Source organism: Antrostomus carolinensis, unplaced genomic scaffold (assembly GCF_000700745.2).
Source record: "Antrostomus carolinensis isolate BGI_N321 unplaced genomic scaffold, ASM70074v2 scaffold15464, whole genome shotgun sequence".
Lineage (NCBI taxonomy): Eukaryota > Metazoa > Chordata > Aves > Caprimulgiformes > Caprimulgidae > Antrostomus > Antrostomus carolinensis.
The window spans coordinates 25585-42357 of record NW_010311574.1 but is presented as its reverse complement, the minus strand read 5'-3'; positions in this window follow the sequence as shown (position 1 = coordinate 42357).

Below are 16773 nucleotides of genomic sequence, written 5' to 3'. Positions count from 1 at the left end.
CTAATGTAGCTTCAGCTACTGTTCAAAATAAAGTAGTTTAACAAATGTATTTAGGACAATGAAAAAAAAACCCCATATGTGGAAATGAGACCAAAGGCTTTATTCAGAATCCTTTGAAGAAATGCCTCTTGTGTTTTTTAATCAGCAGTGTGCTGGTACGAGTGCTGCACATTCATAAAGCTATATTAGTATGCCATTTTTTGCACTGGGGTCCCTCTGGCATTGGATAGGTTAAGCAATTGCTGGTATTAAATTAGCACACTGATTTCCACTAGTAAGAAAGTTCCTGCATCTTAAATTACAGATAAACTATTACAGTACAGCCAAGGAGAAAATGAATAAATGTACTCTTACCAAAAAAAAAAAAAAAAAGTAAACACACCTGAGCAATTGCAAAGATATGATGTATAGATCAGCTGGATAATGATTAGGATATTTTTAAGCCAGATAGATAAGTATGTGTTTACTCAATGTAGCTGAGCTGAGCTGACTGTTTCAGCAAACAGCACATAGCTAAGGAGAAGGCAGAACATTTTAATGTACTCACTACTGCACAATAATTAAGGAGAAGTCTGTTTGCTGCAATTGCAGCTCATGCTAGGCAACTTACCCTACAACCCCATTTTAAGGCTACTTGTATTTTTACTTTATTGGTTGGTAAAGTGAGCTTGACTGGAGCAAGCAGAATATACCAGCTCTTCTTTTTTTAAAATGCTCTGGTTTACTTCACTAATCCATCAGTAAAAGGCACAAATTTACTTTGAATAGAGCTTAAAGAGAACGTGGATGTTCACTTCTATTTATGAACAGTTTTGAAGGTGACAGGGAAGAGGATAAAGCACATTTAAAAGTGTCAGGCTAAAGCCATATGAAGAGCAGCCAGCACATAAGTACAAGAGGCATTACTACATGTCACCCTTTGCAATAATAAGGATCACTTCCTGGGGGCACTCCAGATATTTTTAGTGATGCTACATGGTACATTTCATTAATGAAAGGATTCCATGCAGTGCGTTTGCCAAGGGAGACCCTTCTTCACAGGAACACAAGGACTGGCCAGGGACTTGTGGTCTTGGGTCCTCTTCCTGGCTCTGCTGTTTCCTTGATGTGTAGCCTTGGGCAAGTCATGTCAGCTCTGAAAGGTTTAATTCCCCTGTTCTTGCAGGGGATCAGTGTTTGACTTCCTTTATGAAAAGTTTCACAAAGTAGGATTTATATTAGCTCTCTACAACTAGTCCAGGTCTGGGAACTACACTTAGACAAAGTAGAAAAAGTCCAAAGATGAGGAATAAAAAAATATCAGAAGTCTTTGAAAGTATGGCCTGGGAAAAAGCTGAAGCACTTAGATTGACTCATTTCTACAGAAGGGAAATGAGATGAGACATGACAACCGTCTTCAAATATGTATTAGGCAGAAACAATTCTCTGCGTTCTTTGCAGATAGAACAATAGAAACAGGTATAAACTCCTGCAAGAGAAATATAGGTTAGACATCATGAATTATTTTCAAAAATTAAAAAAGGAATATGCTTCCTAGCCAAGCTCCATCTTTTAAACATGTTATAAACAACAGTAGATAAAAATCTGCCCCAAATCATGTAAGTATAGCTGATCATGCTTCAGGACAAGGACATCTCACCATGCTGCCCTGCCTTCAATGATCCTATGTTTCTGATCTTTCTGATCTCCCTGAGAAAGATTTGTGAAATGTCTTACATATATTCATTATGATTTCCTAATTGAAAAAGTATTTGTTGTCAAATACGGTCCTTTCTGGTTGCATTCTGGCTATATAGACTGTTATTTGTGCACCAGAATATAATACACATTAGGACCATGTTTCTAGTTACATGTTTTGTGGTCCAAATGAAAAAGCCTTTAATGTCTAACTTCCCTCTTTGCTATTCTTTGAGTAGCTTGTTCTAATTTCCCTGCAGTTCACATGACACAGCTCTCTCTTTTCCCTACCCAGTGTGAAGAGGAAGGCAGCTTGGCTGCTGGTTTTGTAAAAAAGTCACCCATGGGATTAACTGAGCTCCAAGAAACTGCTTCATAAATTTGAATACTTTGATATGACAAATGCCAAAGCCAACTTTACAGAGATGAAGGACTACATGTACTTCACTGCTGAGGTGCTTCCATGCAAGTTCTCCCTAAGCTCAGGAAGTCTGGAAGGGACATGATTGCATCACATAAAGGCATAAATGTTCCTAAAACTTTCCCCAAGGAAGCAGAGCTTTGTTCCACTGGATATGAGAACAAGTGGGTAAATGTGACAGAAGTGTCAAAACACTTCAAACACGGTCCTGAAATATTATCATACTCCCCCTGACATGATTTAGGGAAACCATCTTTTCCAATTTATTGTTCCCATAGCTGGTGGTCATTTTCCCTGATGTGCCCACAGGAAGCTCATCTCTGGGTCTCTCAGAGTGACCATCCTGGAACAGAGCAGGTCCAGAGGGCTGGAGGCATATGGGTTCCAAATAAACCACACAAACCTTCTACCAATATGCCCCGAGATGGCTCATGTGAGGAATGGGGCACATTCACATGTTCCTCACTTCTCCTTTCCACAAGGCAGTGACAGCAACACTTGCCTGCCACCCAACAGTTTTCTGAAAGAAAACCAATTTGTGTACACAATATTCACCAACACCTTTCAACAGAAATTGCTTTAGAATTATCAATACATTAATCGGCACTTACAGCCAATAAATTGTTTGAACAGATTTGTCCACTGAAAATAAAGGTTTCTGTGTCTAGCCACATCATGGGACACAGCAAGGATGCAATCTATCACCGCACTCCATCACTTCAGCCAGCAATAAAGTGCAGGTCAACTTCTACAGATTCCGTATGGAGAAGCTCTCCATACTTCAGGTAACTGGAGTTCTTTTATGCAGCTGTAAAAAAAAGTTATCCTTCTAGTGGCTACTAATCTATTGTGGGTTTTTTTGTTTGTTTTGTTTTGGGTTTTTTTAACAAAAGTGGGATATCTGTAGATACAGGTTGTTTATTATCTGCTATTGCTGGAGTTCCCACTTGCAATCACAGTGGAAACGCCTTGTTGCCAGGTCTCCTGAATGATACAGGTTCCTAGCTGGTGCTGCCACATGGTCTGCTGGAGACCTCTCCTTCTAAGGTATATGGCACTGTGTAGTCCCCATGAAGCCAATTAAAGAAACTATTCATGTTAATACAAGCGCAAGCAGTCCTTAAGCCCTTAATTACCCCCCGTATTTTTACTGTTTAATTCCTACACAGCACTCTGAGATCTTGGACAGTTTGCCTTGAAACCCCATGCTGCAAACCACCATGGCTGATGAGTAGCTTAGGACTCCTGATGCAGGATGGGTCCCAGGGCCGACCCCAGCTAAGCCACCCCTTCCCATCTCTCTGCACCTGCAGATTGCTCTGAAACTTTTCATATCCTTTTATCTATTTCCTTTGAATATCCTTTCCTGTGTGATTCTCAGCACAATATTGCAAAGACAGAAGGGAAGTGTAAAACCTAAAGCCTCCCAACGCTCACCAGGTGAACAGTAATTTATATAAGGTGATTTGTTACCATATCTTTGCTAAAATGTTGCCAGATTTGAATAACTTGAAAACTGCTAATCAGAATTTAGATTGCTGAGCAACAAAAATCCATTGTCAACTGTGGCTTATTTATCTCCAGGTCTGCAAGCTAATGCTAAAGAGAAATTGAATTTAAATAAATTTATTCCAAGCATAACCAAAATGCTGTAAATAACATATCACTTGATAGGCAGGAATATACAGTACATACTGTGGGACATAAAACACACTAAGTGCTGTACCAGCCTAGCTTTCAGGAGTTTATTTTACTGCACTATGCTTCTATATCTCAGTTCTCACTCTTGAGGCACATTATTATGTTTTAATATTATCAGGTCCAACACCAAGCCAAGGACAGAGATCGAGAAAGTTGAGAGCATTCAGTTCACAGCTGCTCTCCTGCTTGCAGCAGAATCCCCAACTTCAAAGTGCTGTGGTTACACAAGACAAAATGTCAAGATACCAGCAGCCGGCGAGCACGGCTCCTTGCTCTCCACAATCAAGGGCAGAGGGAGCACATCGGTGGCATCAGTGGCTTGTTAGCCACAGGCAGAATTTATGCACAGTCGGAGACCGCAGGGCTAATCTGACTGAGCACATTATCCACCGCAGTCAGTTCATTCAGCTCTAGCTGCCAATGTGAGATGCCAGCACACCTAGCCTAGCTCCAAGGCGAACCAGGACATTATTTCAAGCAGTGGGCGATGGAGATGGAACCTGCAAAAAGTTCAGAAGGCTGAGTATGGAGAAAGTCCTGAATCTTTACAATCCACCTGGTGGAAAGCATTTAAAAACTCCAGCGGAACTTACATCTCCCAAGAAACTTTCCTCTAAAATACCTTTACAAGGAGGTAAAGTTTAAAGCAAGCATGCAATAGTTTCCTGGAAGCATTATCGAAGCTAATTACGTATATATTTCATTAGCTAATAACAAACTGCAAATGAGCAGGGCAAAGCTTTCTGGCTGCTGTAGTGGAGGCAAATGTTAATCGCAATTCTTATTTAGTGCCAGTCTTCCAAATCACATGCATCACTGGGAGCGTGCATGGTGCCATGCAAGTGATGGACAGCATCAATAAGACAGGGATTCCTTTGTCTAAAGGCATGAGACAAACCAGCAAAACACAGATAGTGCAGAGTCATTTTGGAATGAAGTACTCATTGAATGACCAAGTTTTAAAATCTGTTAAAACAGGAAACATAGCATATTTTAGCAGGATGATTACTCCAAATACATGGCCATATGAGAAGGGGATAAGTCATAAATGGATGACTGCAGAGATCAGGGGATCAGTGTTGATGATCACAGAGGAAAAGTGGATGATGGAGAGGCTCTGTGCAGACAGGTATCAGAACTCAAGAAGCATTAAGAAGTGAAGCTAGTCCTCAACCATTCTTCTGATACAGAAATATTTCTCACATGGAAACAATAAGAGTAGTTAGGAAACCAGCACTTGCACCAATAGTGATTAAATCTCTACTGCCCAAACCAGAAGTGTGTCAATACAAATGAGAGTCATTTACCCTCTATTACTGCATGGCTACTATCACGTCAGGCTGTTAGAGGCAACTGCCCTCCCATGGGCCAAGGACCTGCGACGTTTTGTCCTTGTCCTCACCCTCACCAGGGCTGGGCATGACCTGGCTGCTCTGCTTCACCTCTGCCCATGTGGTGGTGGAGAAGCACATCCCACAACCCCCGGCTATGGGCAGAAACCAGCTGACAACAGCAGTGAGACACCAGTTATGGAAAGGTTTGCTATCTATCCAAACCAATTTAAAAAAACAACAATGACATGGTTACAAAACTGTGGGCTCCATGAAAAAGCCAGTCTCTTTTAAAATGTGCCCATCTTTGATGTTTTACACTAGTTTTAATAGGTTTTTTTAACATGATAGCTGGCATGCCCTAAAGTGGGGAATACCAAATTACTCCTAGCTGTAAATTGTTCAGCCTGACAGTCCATAGTTTAATCTTCTGACTGTGACTGATAGCAAGCTTATAGCACTTAGCGTGCTGCTTGGGGGCTTCATTCAGTTAATCTGAATTTTTTATCTGCAGATACTTTCGATTTGCACAACAAGTAGATGGCAGTTCAGGAGTGCACTCATTCCCCAAAGCTTCCCACCATCACAGCTGAGCTCCAGCGGCTCCAGTGCAGGATCGGTGGTAAGCCATGCATAATTCAGTACGTTTCTTAGTGCAACCATCACTTTGGCAAAGGAGCGCGACTGACTCATGGGCAAAAGAGCGAGTTTCTTACCATCAGCTTTTTTATTTTATATTTTCATACATCTTACTTTCAGGTTTAAGCTTTTTTAAACTACATATTAGACAGTTTTAGAACATACTTCGTATTAACATGCTTGGAAGGCATACAGAGACCATGACGCTACCTCTTATTCTTCTTACTTTCCCACACAGCTTGACAGTGTACAGGCCTGTTCTGTATCTAAATTTACAAGCTGTGACAAGTGATAAATATCCTAATTCTAGAAGGCTATTGTGTACCTCTGAGACAATTAAAATTCCTTAGATACCTAGATGCAGTACATAATACATTTAGTCAACATTAGAACATGTCAGAGGAGGAACATTTTATCCCAGGATACATCCAAGCATCTAAAAATAGGCCTTCAGTTTAAATAAAAGTATTGTAATAATGTTCATTGGGAAATCCCCTTCGCTCAGATTACAAAAGTAATATTAATTCCTAGATCATTCCATGCGGTGTGGTAAGAACTGAGCTGAAGAGTTTATAAAAGTGCCAAATAAATTATATTGGGGGTTTTCAGTAGAAAAATACTGGTTAAGAGTGATGCTTTTTTAATTCTTTCATCTAGTCCAAGAAAGTCATACTACACGCTTCAGGGCATAGACTGAGCTCTGGCCCACCCTAATCTGTACAGTTTAGTAGCAGGACAAGAGAATACCAGGATTTCCCAGGCTTGGTCATAAGATGTTTTGGTCAAGACACACCATTTTATTCAAAACATACCATTCCTCACTCAGTTTTGCTTAGTTTTCTCTGGAGGTTGCACATACCTTTCCAGAAATGGCTGACAGGAGACAGTATAACTGTAATGTGTGATAGAAAGGAAGTTAACCACTGACTAAATAGAAATATTACACTATCATGGCACCTGAAACGTACACTGTTTTTAAGACTCAAAGCAGTCGTAGGAAACAGCTCATTTCTTCATTTACTGTATTCCTTCTCTCCTTAGTGATGAGGTAAAAGAGTGACTCCCAATAGTTCTTTGCTAATTAGAAGCTATTTTCTTTTTTAGTGGTAGTTTAATTAAGGAATATATCTTTTTTGAGAAGGCTGCTTTAAAAAAAGGAAACAAAAAAATAAGATAGACATCATGGTCAGTGGGAAAAAGGTTCATGATATGCAAGAACTAATTGATCTGAGTTTCTCTTGTGTCACCAAGGTCCACTGTGCAGAGTTAGTGTTGCTGGCAGTGGCTGCTGGCATCAATCCACCATCCAGCCCACGTAGGCATCATCTCCATTGCGTTCAGGACAGCAAGGTCTACCTTTTTACATAGAAACGCACACCATGCAAGCGCCTAATAGCCCAATTCAAACAGTGTGCGCCAAAATAGCACAGTAGCCTTATGACCACTTGGTGAATCTGCACACAGCAAGACTTGTGCCCTGTTCTGAGACAGACCTCACCAACACACGATCAGATATGACGGTTTGTTTGCGAATGCTGCCGGCTGCTCTGGCAAGGTCCAGTTCACATCTGTGAATAAGAGCACTTTATTTTCTCATCCTAAATGCTCATATTTCTGCATAAGTATTTCTGACGGTGTAGCCTTCTGTGGGGATAGCGATGGTAACTTAAAGTACGTGAAACCAAATCAGCAGTCCATGAAGTTGGGAACAGCATAAATTAAAGACACTGTGTAGCCCAGCTTAATTGACTCCTTGCCACAAGGAACAGAGATGTGGGGCTTGTTTGCAAATCATGGTTCAACCCACACAGCAGCAGCTTTCTCCTCCAACCACACCAACACCAGAGGTGTACCTTTAAAGCTGCCACATGGGAGGCATGCTACCATTTCTCAGGCTCATGTCCAAGGGATTGAATGCTTGCTAGCTGCTGATGGTGGTATTGCTGATGTCCCGTATGGCAACAGCCTACAGTCTGTGATAACTCCCACCCAGGGAGGAAAATACCGTGCAATTGCTAACATTTTATTCAGCTTAGTGCTCTTGGTTGGAGGGTCTCAGTTTGTCTTTTTTCTGTCAGTGCTGCTTTTACTTATTTTAGACTCCAGTCAGCTTTCTTCTAGCATTTAAATTAACTTTGGAAATCCCAAATTGAAAGCCTGTGGTCTTGCACCTGTCACAATACAAAGAACCACAACATTTTGTTTACAGCTTCATGTAATCTCACCCAGGCCTCTAGAGGCTGTCAAGCAGCAAGCCAGAAGGAAAGGCTGTTTGAGCTGCAGTTTTGAAATTCTTGGATAACAATTCACAGACTGAAAGCTTCAAAAGTTGCTGTTTCTTCTTTTTATTGCAGATATTCTCAAGAGCACCTGGAAGAGTTACATAAATGACCTCAATTTTAACCTGTTTGGACTAGATTAGTGTGATGGAAAAAATGTCATGGGTGAGATTCCAGACCAACCTCTACATGGGAAAAGTTTTTCCTCTATAAATAGCACCGCGCTCTTTTGGCTGTAACACTTTTCTCACTACCAAATTAGAATTCACAAGTCTTCTGCAGGATTCATAATGGGATCACAGATTAGAAACTTCTTTGAAGTTTGTCTTCCTTTGCTCCACTGTTAATACGTACCTGCACTAATCCACCATGATTCTACTAAATGAATCAGTCACTCTCCCTCCCCAAAAGGGACAAGTACATAGGCTTTTTTCAAATCTCCATTTATTTGTGTTCATTATCTACACTTCATTTTGCAATGGCATAACATTTTGTTAATTGATTTTTCACGTACTGTAAAGAGGCCAGCTCTGTTTTCTGAAAGCTTTTGGTCTAAATGCGATTTGCTGGTAATATTTACAGTACTTAGAACTTTGGTCCTGTTTATTGCTAGTAAGGCCCACAGTGGATTTGAACTGTGTGCATAACAAATTCATAATGTTCCACTTTTGACAACAGCTATTAATAATATGATTGCAATGAGATCATCTCAGTCTCACTTGTTTTAATTTGGTCCTTCTTGAAAGAGATCAAAGAAATGCTGAATCTCAAGGTTACTCGCCTCTTGTTTAGGAAAACAGGCTAACAGTCTCATTGACTCGAAGATGAAATTATACAAGAGAAAACATAATTTCAAAAATCCTTAAAAAAATTTCATAACTCAAAACTGTGACATAGGTATTTCTTTGTCTCACTGTGACTCAGAATTGGCTCATAACTACCATATCAAACTTCATGTGCCTTTAAATTAATACTTATTTTTGGAAAAAAGATATCTTTGGAAAAAAGCCTGTTATCATAGAGTTTGTAATTATTTCTGTCATTGGCAGTAATTGGTTCAATTCTAAAACTGTTTGACTCAGATTTTAAAGTTAAAGTCCCTCACTGTGCTCACCAGCTCCAACTTTACCATTAATACAAAATGCACAATTGAATCAAATACAGTATGCTGTGCTTTTTGGAGATGAATCTTTATGGATTTGAATGCATCTAGATTTCAACAAGCTTGAATTTCAGAGAACACAGAAACTGGATGAAGTCAATAAAATAATCAGGTGAGAGCTGTCTCCAGTGATGAGTCCTATAGTTAGATTTCCAGAACTAACTCTTTTCTAAATATTGATTTTAAACTGTAATGAAATGCATGAGAGGGATATGCTGAAGAGGAAAGTTTCCCAAAAAGTCCTGCAGGGTTGTACTTCATTAGTGGGAGACTATGGAGATTTTAACTGTGATTCCATTAGAAGGCAGATTGGTCCAGAACAGAGAGGGAAAAATAAAATAAATTAAAAAAAAAAAATTGCAACAAAAAAAAAAAAAATAAAAAAAAAAAAATGCAAAAAAAAAAAAAAAAAAAAAAAAAAGAGAAATGAAAGAGCTCTCACTTCTTCAAAGCTTTATTTCTTAATTTTTCTTTGGGCTAAATTAAGAGATGAATCCATTCTGCTGAATGCTCACAGAGTTCACTTCTAAATGAGTATTTCCCCCCTCATCAGATAGACTAGGAAGATTAGTATGAAAAGGAGACAATTTATAGTGAGTTTTCTGGTCTTCAGAGAGGTTGTAATTTGGATGTGACAGATATGTTCCAGCTGCTGCTTGCCTTCATGTTTTTAAGAGGACATCTTAAGTGCTACTGTTCCGAGCACTGTACATCTCCAGAAAAATGTTGTGTTGTGCTCGTCCCTGTTACAGGCTCCGGTCTGACTGTGGCTTTTCCCCAGACTCTGAACGCTGCACTCCGCCAGCAGCTCTCTTCTAACCCTGGCTGCAGAGGGGACCATCCTCCTGTCCCCCTCACATTCTTATCAGAGGGGACTCCCATCAGGCTCTGGGAAGACTAGATGCTTTAGAAAATGTGATTTAAAGACTGAAAAAATAGTTATTTTAGAAATGGCTTTGCTGATTTTTTGTATCCCTCTAAGAAATGAATGAAGACCATCATACTGCAATAGAAAAAGGAGTAATGATCTCCTATTGAGCAGGGCAGAACAAAAACAGCCACAGGGCAGCTTTAAAATAAAGAAGGGGTTGATTAAACAGCCCAATGTAGGGGTACCTAAGCAGGCTGCCAGAGCAGCTACATTCAAGAGACTGATCACTGAATCAACATCTCTCCACAGCGTCAAAGGAGATAGTTTGGGTGCCTGTGATGGGAATAACCTAATCGTAGGGTGATGCACTACCTTCTCTAATGAAACTGGTGTCTGGCAGCCTGGTGTGCGAGTGGTTTGAACTGCTTTTTACCCTCTGCTCATTAAACACTAACAGTCACAGTGACTAAATTAGGTGCTCGTAATCAGTCAAATAATCCTGTGTGGAAATGGGCCAGGAAAGAGGATTTGTCACTATCGATTTCTTCCTTGTCGCCCCATTACCCAATACCTGTGCAAACATTTGTACTCTCCCACCCCATTTTACAGATGGGAAAGTGAGGTGGATAATTTAAGTCACTTTTAAAAAGCCAGACAGAAATAAGTGCCAAAAACTGGAACTGGAGCTGCCAGGTCTGAGCCAGGACAATTTTAGCACACAGCCACAGAATCTCCAACAACAGCTCTCTTACACCTAAAACTGCAGATTTTATATGGCGTTTTACAACAATAACAAACATGATGATTAAGCACTATATTGAAGTTCAGCTGGCAGGAGAGCTTGGCAAAATTTTCAACTGTTCTTCACTCATAAAAAGTGGGCTTTGTAGAGTTGAGAGTTTCATGGATTTTTTCAGTTTTGGCAAACTTCAGCTCAGTAAATTTGCCATCTCTCTAAATGTTTCAGGTTGGTATCTTCATATAAAAGTAGGTCTGCATTTCCAAACCATGATCTTTCTGCCACTACTTAGCCATTGCAGGTGGTACAGACCCTCCCAGAGTGGCACTGCTTCTCTCTTCTGTGTGCTTCAATGGCCAGGGGAAGAGATGACAGTGTAGACAGTAAAAATATTATCTAAGCTATTAAAATATTATCACATTTAAAATACTATCACAAGCACAGTATCTAAAATCCCACTGAAATTAATGGACAACTTATACTTCCTTGCTGTTGTTTCAGTCTCTGCAAACAGAGAGAAACCCCTGTGCCTACACCTCCAAGTCATTCTTTGAAGGTGTTTTTTCCCAGCTGTAACAACTAGAGTATGAAAAGTAAATGCTGAGAGTCTTGAAGGCAGCTGAAATGTCTTTTCAGCCTTTGCTCTTCCTGGCTGACATAACACACTTCACCAGATGCTTTGCTCCACAAAACTGAAAATGCTAATTCAATCCTGTTCTATTTTAGTCCTGTTCAGAGTGAACTGATAGCAAAGTGATTCTTTCATCAAAATATTGATAATGGAACAAGATCAGAAAGGAAAAAAATGAATTTTTCATGTAAAAAAAAAGAACAGAAAATCAGTCATAGAAATACTATTGGAATATATTTTCATATAGTAAAATCTTTTTATTTACTTTTGTACTTAAGAACAATTGGTATATCTGTTCATCACATCACAGTTTTGAATGTTCTACCCTTTTTGGAGGCAAGTAGCCACCTATTTAAGTCTTCTCTGCTCACTTTATCCATTTCTCCACCCACCTGAATTTGACACTTTGACATATTTGTTTGTCAGAATGGAAATTCAACACTTAGAAAGGCCAAGCAACGCAAAAGGACAAAAACCAACATAAAATCTATACACTGAAGAAGGGATTGTGGAAGTTGAGATAAAATAAGCAGTTTCATATTTCTATAATTTTAAACAAAATAGCTGTCATGAGATACTAATGCAAGTTTTGAAATATTCATCACCATTTTCTTGCTTGGTCTGAAATGAAATTGCTTCAGCACTCAGAGTTGTGGGTAGATATTGAATAGCATTATGTCTTTTAGTCTAGCACCTCACCAGAGAAGAATTGCCTCTAACACCATGCTATTATTCTATTTTAAGAATCTTAAGCAACAGGGATTTCATCACTTGAGTTGGAAGATTATTTAACAGACTAGTAGACCTCATGATTACGACGTATTTCCTGATATTATACCTATATTCTTCCATTTCCTAAACTCATAGCAGTTATCATACCCCAACTCAATCTAAACAATCTGTCTTTCTTCCAGTCCTCCACACATCAAAGTGTTTCACAGTGCTTAATGAACTGTTTCCCATGTGGTACTTACAGCATGTTAGAGTCTGTTCTGATGAAGTACATAAAACTAATTACGTGAGCAGGATATTCAACCAATCATTAGAAATGCAAATACAAGTAAGTGAGAGAACTCTAAGCCCCTTCAACTAGTAAAAAAGAAACTACAGCCTGGGCATCATGTTACTGCACTGCAGAATCACAAGATAATGTTGGGAACATCTTGCAACTGTGGGCCTTTGGTGTATGACATGAAATTCAGATTCACAGGCTCTTAGGCAAATTTTATTGCAGCAGACAGAGGAGAAGCTTCAATATAGTGTATCTAAAATTCCAAGGGAAAATATGCAAAGTTAGTTATTTTGTTGTAAGTTAGCTATTTAGGTTTTTTTTTTTTTCTTTATGGTGACACAATTGTTTTACTTCACTCCAAATCATGATGGTTTCAACCTTAACATGACTTTGCTAGTCATTCACTTCTTCTTGTATTTAGCAGAGAATACTCATGCCCCTCTTAGACACATTGAAGTATCTGAATTTTTCAGTTCTAGTCAGTTTGGAGTGTAAACAGACTCAACAAGGTTCCCAGCTGTCCCACATATTGTGGTGTCAGATCATGTAGCTCTACCCCAGCAGAAGACCTCACCTGTGCCTTGCTGCAGCTTGGCACAGAGCTTACCACGTGGAAAGCCATGGGATGAGAGGTGTGAAAATGGGAGGGGGAGCTGCACTGTCCACACCGAGTGGAGAGGAACATTAGCAGCAACAAAGGATGGAGCCTCTCCACTGGTACAGCGAGTTCACTCTGCCTTTGCTTCTCTGAATTGTTTTGTTCAAACACAAATACGCTTGTTCACCAATGGAACAAAGAGCTCACCCTGAACTACCTTAACCACCTTGTTCTGAATGCGGTAGGACAGCCAGTGGTAAGCTGTGGTGGGCTTCCCTCATCCATCCTAGGACTCAGCTTTAAAATGAAGCAGTATTTGGCTTCTGCCATTGCATCCCTTAGCAAGGCAAGAAGCCAGGCACTTCCTTCAGCCAGGAGAGAAGCTGCCTCATATGCCACCATCATCCTGAATGAGCTTCATGGACGCTGGCTTCCCTGTGTGCAAAGCAAAAGTTACATGTAAGCACCAGAAAATGGATTTTAAGTGGTCAAAATGGACTAGTGATCCTGGCTTTCAGGTCAGTTCCCTGTCCCAGAAGCTGGCGAGATGCTGAGTGGTTTGGCTATCAAAGCTGCCCCTCCAGCCCCAGCACACAATTGGGCAGGACCCCATAGAAGCAGAGCTCCATTTGACTAATCCTGATTAGCAGCTGATGGCACAGCTGTCAAAGTTGGCACGTTATCGGTGAACAGCAGCCTGGCTTATACCCACACCCCAGGGATGGGACTCCAGGAAAGATCAGCGAACAAGCAAGCAAGTGCTACACAGCCTGCCCTGATCCTACCACGGGAAAAGAGTACAGTCCCACCGCTACAAATCCATTTAATTGACTCAATCAGAATATGTGAGCTATTGCCAGAAAGTCAGCCGAGGAGCGTAGCACACATCCAGGCTTACTGCTTTCAGGGAGGTCAAGGGAAGGGGAAAAATCTGGTGAAGAACAAAGCTGCTGCATCACAGCTCCATTAAGAAACTTCCCTGCAACACAAACATCACATCTCCTTACTCTAAACAAGCAGAGATTTACTCTAGACAGCATTTAATCAGTATTAGTATGCCAAAATGAGACACTAGTTGGGATTCCTGAAAAGAAATGTAACTATCACAGGTTCGAGAAGAGCTAACACCATAAGACATCTGGCATGGGAGAGAAAAGCAAGAACAGGATCATACTAGGACCCCTACAAGAATCACTGCTTCCCCTACAACACTCTGCCTCTAAAATAAATCTATGTTTTCCTCTCATCCAGCCATAGCCATCTGCTTTTCAGCAACTTAGAATACATTGCGATTTTTTTAATGTCAAATGCAAGATCTTGAGGTGACCCCTCCTTTTACAACAGTGGCAGCCCCTCTATTTATAATATATGCACACTTGTAAGATGTTTTCAATTACTTCTGCCTCCCTGACATGCAGAGATGCTGCTTAAATAGGAGATTGTGTTATCATACATCTTTGAAGATTTCTAAAGCTAGATAATTTTGCATTTTCTACCCTACTGAGCTAGGAAATTAACAGTAAGACTTTACCCTGCCCTCTAGGAAGCCTGATTTAGTCAAAAACATGATCTCAGGTAGTAACTACAGAATCAGCTATTTATTTAATTCAAATAAAACCATTATACCAGCAGACAGTGAAGGGAAGAAATAATATATCATGCTAAGATTCCTGAGCCAATACTTCTCCCCTACATCCACTCCTTGGTTACTTTCTGTGTGTGTTGAAGTGCTCTGCTGATCTGTGTTAAATAAGCTTCGGTAGAATGGAAGGCAACTAATTTGTGCTCCCTGGGTTCTGGGCAACTAATTTAACTCCTACTGGCATATAGAATATAAATAGAAAAAGATGATACAGTTTCACACTGATAACATTTATATGAAAGTTAATAATTCAACAGTAAGGAAACATTTTTTTTTCCCTACTTATCTGTCATATCAGGAGTGATGAACACAACTCAGTTGTGTTGCCTTTAATCCAAAGAGAGCAGGTGACATAAGGTCACCTCATGTGCTGATGTACCTGAGGTCTGACACCCTGAACACAGTGAGTGTGCTCACCCCCTTGGCAACACACCTTCTCCCTCTCTCTCCCTGGTCGAGGAGGAAGCATTATCCATTTGGAATTAAATACAAATAAAAGGTTTCTGTGCTAGAGAGCTGTACATGTCACAGGAAACACGTCAGAGAGATGACCATCGGGAGGTGCTCATTCTTTCGTGCTCCCAAGGAGAGGGAGGGAAACTAGACAACTGCTTAGATGAACTATCTAACTTGTTGTCAACAGCAGAAATTATAAGTCCTAATTTTCATCAGGTGACAGGCTGTGTTTGTCTCTACACAAATCTGTACAAGCAGAACACTTCCCCCAGGTAATTTTAATGTCCATAGAAAAAAATTCCTGCAACATGCACAAGTTGGTCACAAAATCCTAATATTAACATTAAAGAGGGTGACCATTTTGAGTGACCATTTTCAACCAAGTGACTGGAAAAAAATGTATGTGCCAAATACACATCCTTCTGGTGATTGGAATATGATTTTCAGTTTTTATGGGCTTTATATACAAATATAATATAAAAATATACCAGAATATACAAATGAAATCAGCTTCTTTTAAGATTAATAAAGAGTCAAATGTAACTTTCTAGGTCTGAGATTACTAATGTTTCTTCCATAGTTTTCAAATGGAAATCAGTTGACTCAGATTCCACAGAGTGGAGTGGAATTTTTAGCCTTTTAGAGAATTCTCAATTGTACAAACCTGTATGCATCCACTGTGTTCAAGGACAGTGTTGTACCTACTGATGTTAATTTCTTCAGATTCACACCTGAAATTGCTAGACAACATTTCTTGCAGAGATGTAGCTTAGAGCTAATCAGAAATCAGGTAATTCTGTCCCTAACAAAAGCTTTATGAAACCAAAGACAAAAAGATTACAACATCATATAAAAGGAAAAGCTTTCCAAAGGCATAAATGTAGGCTAAAGCACAAAGCAGAAGAGGTTGCCTATCATTAAAATGTAGTTTCTTACAAAATAAACAGCAAAGAGCAATCACCCAACAGTAAAATGGAATACAAATGTATGGTTGGGGCCATTGGGAAAGGTAGAAGTCCCTGGACACATCAGTCTTTGGCATTTCAATTACCTCGTGTAAAGGGGGACGGAGAAAATCCTTCGAGTTTTTTAACTATTTTAATTGTATTTATTTTAATTCATTTCAAATTAATACAAAGACTGAAACATTTAGGAGCCTGCAGAATCTTGTCTGCTCTGGCAATTACGTATTACCTAGTCCTCCCTATCTGCACCCCTCCCAGGCTGATACCACTTGCTTTGATATTGACACAGTTCAGATTCAATCCAGTCTTCAAAGAAAAATGAGCATGAAAATCCCTCAATCCCCCTTTCTGCTCTGAGCCCAGGGCATGCACACACTTCCCAAGGACTGCACAATCCAGTGGGCATTATTTTGTACTTAATAAAATTCACAGTTGATACAGAAAATAGGATTTGAAATGACATTTCATCCACAGGATATTTCCAAGTCTGGTAGATGAGACAATATCTATGATATCAGTTCCGATCCCCTTCATATATCACTAGCATTATTTGATTAATTTTCTAAACTAAGTTTATTACACTGCATATTAAGAGGCAGAAGAAAAGTAGATGAGAAAGACTGCGTTGCTCATTTTAGATAATCTTTGG